This window comes from Myotis davidii, unplaced genomic scaffold (genome assembly GCF_000327345.1).
Source record: "Myotis davidii unplaced genomic scaffold, ASM32734v1 scaffold144, whole genome shotgun sequence".
Classification (NCBI taxonomy): Eukaryota; Metazoa; Chordata; class Mammalia; order Chiroptera; family Vespertilionidae; genus Myotis; species Myotis davidii.
The window spans coordinates 711618-718523 of NW_006297066.1; positions in this window are offsets into that span (position 1 = coordinate 711618).

Below are 6906 nucleotides of genomic sequence, written 5' to 3' on the forward strand. Positions count from 1 at the left end.
TTGGTCAGGGGTTATTTATGCATGAAATAGAAATTTATTCATAATAGTTATATTAGTACAGATATTTTTTTAAAATTTTTTAAAAATATATTTTATTGATTTTTTTACAGAGAGGAAGGGAGAGGAATAGAGAGTTAGAAACATGGATGAGACAGAAACATCAATCAGCTGCTTCCTGCACACCTCCCACTGGGGATGTGCCCGCAAACAAGGTACATGTCCTTGACTGGAATCGAACCCGGGACCTTTCAGTCCGCAGGCCAACACTCTATCCACTGAGCCAAACCAGTCATGGCAGTAAGGATACTTTTAGTTGTGACTGAAAGAAACTCATATAAATTAGGAAAAAATGAACTCATTGAATATTGTAACTAGAAAGCCTTAGAGATACTTAAAAATATGTCATTAAGAATCTTCATCTTTTTCAGACTCTCTTGGCTCTGCCATCCTTTGTGCTTTATGCTTGGGTAAATCCTCTCTGAGTGGTGGCAAGAACGGCCCCAACAACTACAATCTCAAAAGACCTTTTGTGCTAGATAGGACAAAGAAGGACAGAGACTCTCTATCAGTCTCCACAAAGGATTCCAAGTCACCCAGGGTAGTTTGTGTGCAACCCCCTAACCCCGCAACAGGAAGAGAAGGGACAGTTTCTATAATGATAACGTCCAAAAAGGTGCTGGGTAGACAAAATACATATGATATCTAGTATGCTGGTTCATACTAGAACAAAGAGCTTATTCTTGAGGTAATAAAGATTAATGAAAGGGTAGGAAATGAAATACAACTGAACCACAAAAGTGTTGGAACTGGAAGGTCTGTAGTAAAGATACACCAGGTTGGGTTCCCTAGTTTTATATTTCCAGAGCGTCCTTAACTTTCCTTGTTATAACACTGGTGACACTTCATTATAATCTGTTCCTATTAGTCCTTTTATAGGACTTGTATTGAAGGCACGGACTTGTCCCATTTGCTGTTGAATCCCCAGCACCTACGGCAATGTAAGGATTCTAGGAGGTTCAGTAAATATTTGAATAGATAAATGAATAAATGAGGTTGCTCTCCTCGTTTCTCATGTTACTAGATATTCCATCATCCTGTATGCCTCTCTTTTATCTGCATTTCTCTGCTATGCATGGTTCCCTCCGTTCACTGGAGATAAGCTTGTCATTGGCTTTGTTCTGTTATATAATAGTTTGGTCCTGATTTTGTATGTTATTTTTTGGCTCCAGAGTCTCTCAGTTTCTAAATTTCATATTTAATGAAGAGGATAAAATTAGATACATGTGGGTCAGGTGTCCATGCCTTACTTAAGCAACTGCAGACATGTGTGGGAATGTGTGGTCACAAGCTATATAGAACTGTGTAAATCCATGTCTTCAGCCCTAGTTATAAGTATATTCATCTCTGAACACTCAAGTGATCTATGGAGGAAAAGTGATACAATCAATTTGTCTCAAATCGGACCTAAGTGAATAAGACATGTTCCAGTCCCTAAAAGTCCTATTTACCAGTTCTGATTCCTTTAAACACCATAACTGGCCTAGCATCTTGAATTTTATCTAAGTCTACTGTAGGAAGTGGTTGGATCTTTCTCATGTCATAACTATGATACTTTCTGCCACCATTCATGTATTTACTCAATAAATAGTTCCTGATGAAACTATCTCTAGACTCCAGACTACACTCTCTAGGAGTGGAGGAAGATACATTTAAGTAAATGATGCTGACCATGTACTTGAAAACCTTCTGAGGGAATCATTCATTCATTCAACCTATGTAAATTGAGTTTTGAAACCCTAGAATATGTTAGGAGCTCTGCAAGAAGCTGCGGTGAACAACATAGTTCCTGTTTACATGAAACATAAGTTAGTAGGAAAGAAAAACCACTAAGATAATCATCTATAATAATAAAAGCATAATATGCTAATTAGAATGGATGTCCTTCTGGATGCCCTTCTGGACGACCTTCCGGATGAAGCCAGGGCTGTGAGGGAAGCCCAGGTCCTGGGTGCCAGAGGGAAGCTGGTGCCGGCAGCCGGGGGAAGGAAGGCCTACTCTTGCACAAATTTCATGCATCGGGCCTCTAGTTATATCATAAGAGCTGTGACAGAGGGGGAATATGTAAGGAAGCAAATAAGAAGGGAACCTAACTTCATTTACAGGATTACGGAAACCTTCCTGAAGTGAAGTGGCTAAAAGGTGATCATGGGAAGCAGGATTAGGACTTGAGAAAAGGAAATAATTCATAGAAGCACAATTCACCATAGCTAAGATCTGGAAACAGCCTAAGTGCCCATCAGTAGATGAATGGATTAGAAAACTGTGGTACATCTACACGATGGAATACTATGCTGCTGTAAAAAAGAAGGACCTTTTACCATTTGCAACGGCATGGATGGAGCTGGAGAGCATTATGCTAAGTGAAATAAACCAGTCAATGAAGGAAAAATACCACATGATATCACTCATTCATGGATAATAGAGACCATTATAAACTTTTGAACAATAGATACAGAGGCAGAGCTGCCTCAAACAGATTGTCAAACTGCAGCGGGAAGGCCAGGGAGGGTTGGGGGGCAGGAGGGAGGAGGGTAAGAGATCAACTGAAGGACTTGTATATATGCATATAAGCATAACCAATGGACATAAGACACTGGGGCCAGGGGCAGCCAGGGGATTGTTAAGGGCGGGGGAAAAAAAAGGACACATATGTAATACCCTTTGTAATACTTTTAGCAATAAAAAAAAAAGAAGGAGAATGAACAAGAAGGAGAATTATTGCTGGTGAATAAAAAAACGTAGGTACCATGAAAAAAAAAAAGAAAAGGAAATAATAGTAAGGAAGAATATTCCAAGCAGGAATATTATATACAAAGGCCTAGTGGAACTGAAAGAACACACACACACACACACACACACACACACACACACACATAACACGTATATAGTAACTAGGGTTTTAGAAGAGTCACTTTCATTTTAAGGAAACTATTAAATATAGTTTCATTGTGGACTTCTTATTTAACTACACATCATGGAAATTACACCAAATCAATTAATAACAATCTAATTCATTCATTTAATGACTACATATTATCCCATATTATAAATGTACTGCGAATTATTCAAATTATTCAACTACGTATTCTAGATGTTTTCTTTGGCTTCCATCTTTTGCCACTATAACAATGTTGCATAAACATTATATTCTTTTTTTTCCTTTTTCCCCCATTATATTCTTATATATATTGAAAAGTTTTGTTTCCTTAGGAGTGTTTTTGCTGGACTTAAGATATGTATTTTAAATTTCAATAGACATTTCAGTTATATTCCCAAAATGCTTTAACAATTTATATCTTTTCTAATTTGTTTGAAGGTAACCTTTTTATAGTATCTCTAATAGCAGCAGATGTTATCAAAATTTAAATTATTATTAATTGATTGTTACCTTATTTGCATATTCCTGACTTATTTGGAGGTTAATATGCACTATAGTCATTTGAATTTGCCTTTCTGTGAATTGTCCATTCACATTCCTTTCCTATTGTTTCCATTAATTTCTATGAGATCATCTAAATATATAAAAGGCTAATATGCTAAGTGTTCAACCATCCGACTGGTCGCTATGATGTGCACTGACCACCAGGGGTCAGACAGTCAATGCAGGAGCTGCCATAACACAGAGAAATGGCACTGTGGACCTGGTGCCCACAAAGCAACACTCAGCTTCCCCCAAGTGAGACACAGGCCCCGCCAACACCCCAGAGCAGCACCCCACCAAATCACAGCTGACGCTGCCAAGACCCCATGGCACAAAATATGGCCCACAGCCCAGCCCAGCCCAGCCTAGCCTGAAATGGTGGCTGTGGGCACCAGGTGATGATGGCATGTAACAACACCCAGCTTCCTCTCCCCAGCAACTAGCCTCCTTGCAGTTTCTTCAGCCCAGGCATATGACTTGCTTTATAGCCAGGTGCAAACATTTTATACTTTAATCAAATGTCTGTTATGTGTTTTCCTGTGCCTCATCTCATTTGAACCTCACAGAAGTCCTGGACTAGGTAGATAGGAGATTCAGTAGAATCCTGTTTTATTTTCATTAGCTGGAAAATGGAGATTTAGGAAGTTTAGAAACTTCACCCGACTGAAAAGAATTAAGAAATGGTGGACTTTGAAAATGACTTCAGGTTTTCTCACTGTGCAGAATATAGTCAAACACTGTTACAGTTAAATATTTCACCCTTTGTTCTCCCTGCATGATCTACAATAATAATTTGCTTCATGTTGATATTCACTGCTGTGTTGCTGACAAAAGAAAAGTTGGGGTGCTTCACTGGGCTGGGAAAATGTTTAGCTAAATCAGAAATTAATTAAGCAAGTTTATCTATATATATAAAGCTCTTGCTTGTGCCAATTGCATGCGTGTGTTTCCATCTGTCATTGTTGATGGTGAATTTGGTTGACGCTTCTATTATAAAGAAAGGGCGAATAACGATATTAAAATATTTCTTCTAATTAATTTCCTTTCAATGTGCACAAATTTGTGCACCGGGCCACTAGTTGTTTAATAAAGATATGAATGTCATTATATATATAAATTTTAAAACTCAGTTTATTAGTTTATTGACTTGGTCTGCATATCTTTTGCCATACAAAAGGTTAACATTTTATTTATTTATTTGTTAATCCTCACCGGAGAATATTTTTTCCATTGATTTTTTTTTTTTTTTAGAAAGAGTGGAAGGGAAGGGGATAGAGAGAAAGAGTGAGGGAGGGGGATACAGAGAGAGGGGAAGAGAGATAGAGAGAGAGACATCAATGTAAAAGAGACACAGTAATTAATTGCCTCCCACACATACCCTGACCCGGGCTGTTTTTGCCTTTGACAGGGAATGGAACCTGTGAACTTTTGATCCTGGGGCCTATGTTCTAACCACTGAGCATACAAGTCAGGATAAAAGCTTAAAATTTTACATACTGTATTAGTTAGGATTCTCCAGAGAAAAAGAAACAATAGGCTACATATAGGCATATATACAATGGAGATTTGTTATAGGAATTGGTCCATGCTGTTATGGAGGTTGAGAAGTTCCATGACATACTGTCTGTAAAAAAGCCAGTGATATAATTTAGTCATTGTCTGAAGGCCAGGAGCCAATGTCTGAGGGCAGTTGAAGATTGATGTCCCAGCTTAAGAAGAGAGAGAGAATTTGCTTTTCCTCTGACTTTTTGTTCTACTCTGACCATCAAGAATTGGGTGACACCCTCCCACACTGGGGAAGGTGATCTTCTGTATTTAGTGTGCTGATTCAAGTGCATCTCTTCCAGAAACACCTTCATAGAAATACCCAGAAATAATGTTTTGTTAGCTATCTGGACATCCCTTAGCCCAATCAAATTGACATAAAATTAACTATCACACTTATAAATTTATAAACTAAATTTCATTTTATAAAACAGTTGTTATATTATTTTCTACACTTAAGTCCCTTATCCACTTAGAATTTTGTTTTAGGAATGTGTGAAATACAATGTTCTAACATTATTAAGTATGTAAACTATACTTATTCTACAGAATTGAAACACTCTCTTTATACTAGACTAAATACTCCTATATATATTTCAGGGTTTTTTCTTTGGTTTCATTGATCTATTTGTCCATTTCTGTGTCAATACTATACTATTTAATTACATTGGCTTTATAATACATTTTAATATCCAGTTAGGCAAAATCTCCTCTCATTACCCTTATAAATAATTTTCTTTTCATTATTCTTGGATATTAATTCATCTACATCGACTCTAATATTATATTATTTAAACTCTTCATTCCTTTAAAATTGGGATTATAATTTGAAATAATCTTCTGAATATATTAATTTGAAGAGATTTGACATTTTAATATTAAGTGTTCTCAACTTTGCATCAAAAACAATACCAAAGAACGTATATGCATATATGCTAACCCATGGACAGACAATAGTGCCTTGAAGGCCTTCGGGGAGGGAGTCAATGGAGAAAAAAAGGAGACATTTGTAATACTTCCAACAATAAAGATAAACTTAAAACAAAAACAAAAAAATATATATATTAAGTGTTCAAGGATATAAAATGACTTCTGTCTATGTCATTTAATAACATCTTGCAGTTTTCTTTATGCAGGCTCTATGTTCCTGTTACATTTAATTCTAACTGTTTTATTTGTTTTCAAAATCATTATGAATAGAATATTTCTAGTCATTGCAAATGGAGGAAGAAAGCAAATACTGTTGGTACATTTATTAGTATTAAATCACCTTATTAAATTTATTACCAAGTTCAAGTAGTGTTTTCCTATAGTTTCTTGGATTCCTTAGATATATAATAATGTAATCAGCAAATATGAATTTTAGTCTTTTCCAATTTATATTGATAATTTATTTTTCTTGCCTTATTTCATTTTCTAGAACATTAAAACAATGTTGAATCATACTAGTGGTACAAACATTTATATCTGAATTTCATAAAAAGTCTCATTTTATAATTTAAAAAAAATATTTTGTAATTAGTTTTGTAAGTATTTTTTTTTTTTGGTGGCTTAAAACTACACAAATATATTATCTTACAGTTTGTGGAGCTAGAAGTCCAAAGCAGGTTTCATCAGGCTAAAATCAATGCATTCCTTTCTGAAGGCTCTAGGGAGAATCCACTTCCTTGTCTTTTCCAGGTTCTCTAGAGCCTCCCTCTCTGCCCCTGCCTCCACCTTTAAAACAATTGCATCTGCTTCTGTGGTCACATCTTGTTCTCTGACTCCTGCTTTCTTCTTTCTTTCTTTTTTTTTAATTTAATCTTTATTGTTCAGATTATTACAGTTGTTCCTCTTTTATCCCCCTTTTCTCCCCTCCACCTGGTTCCCACCCCCCCCCC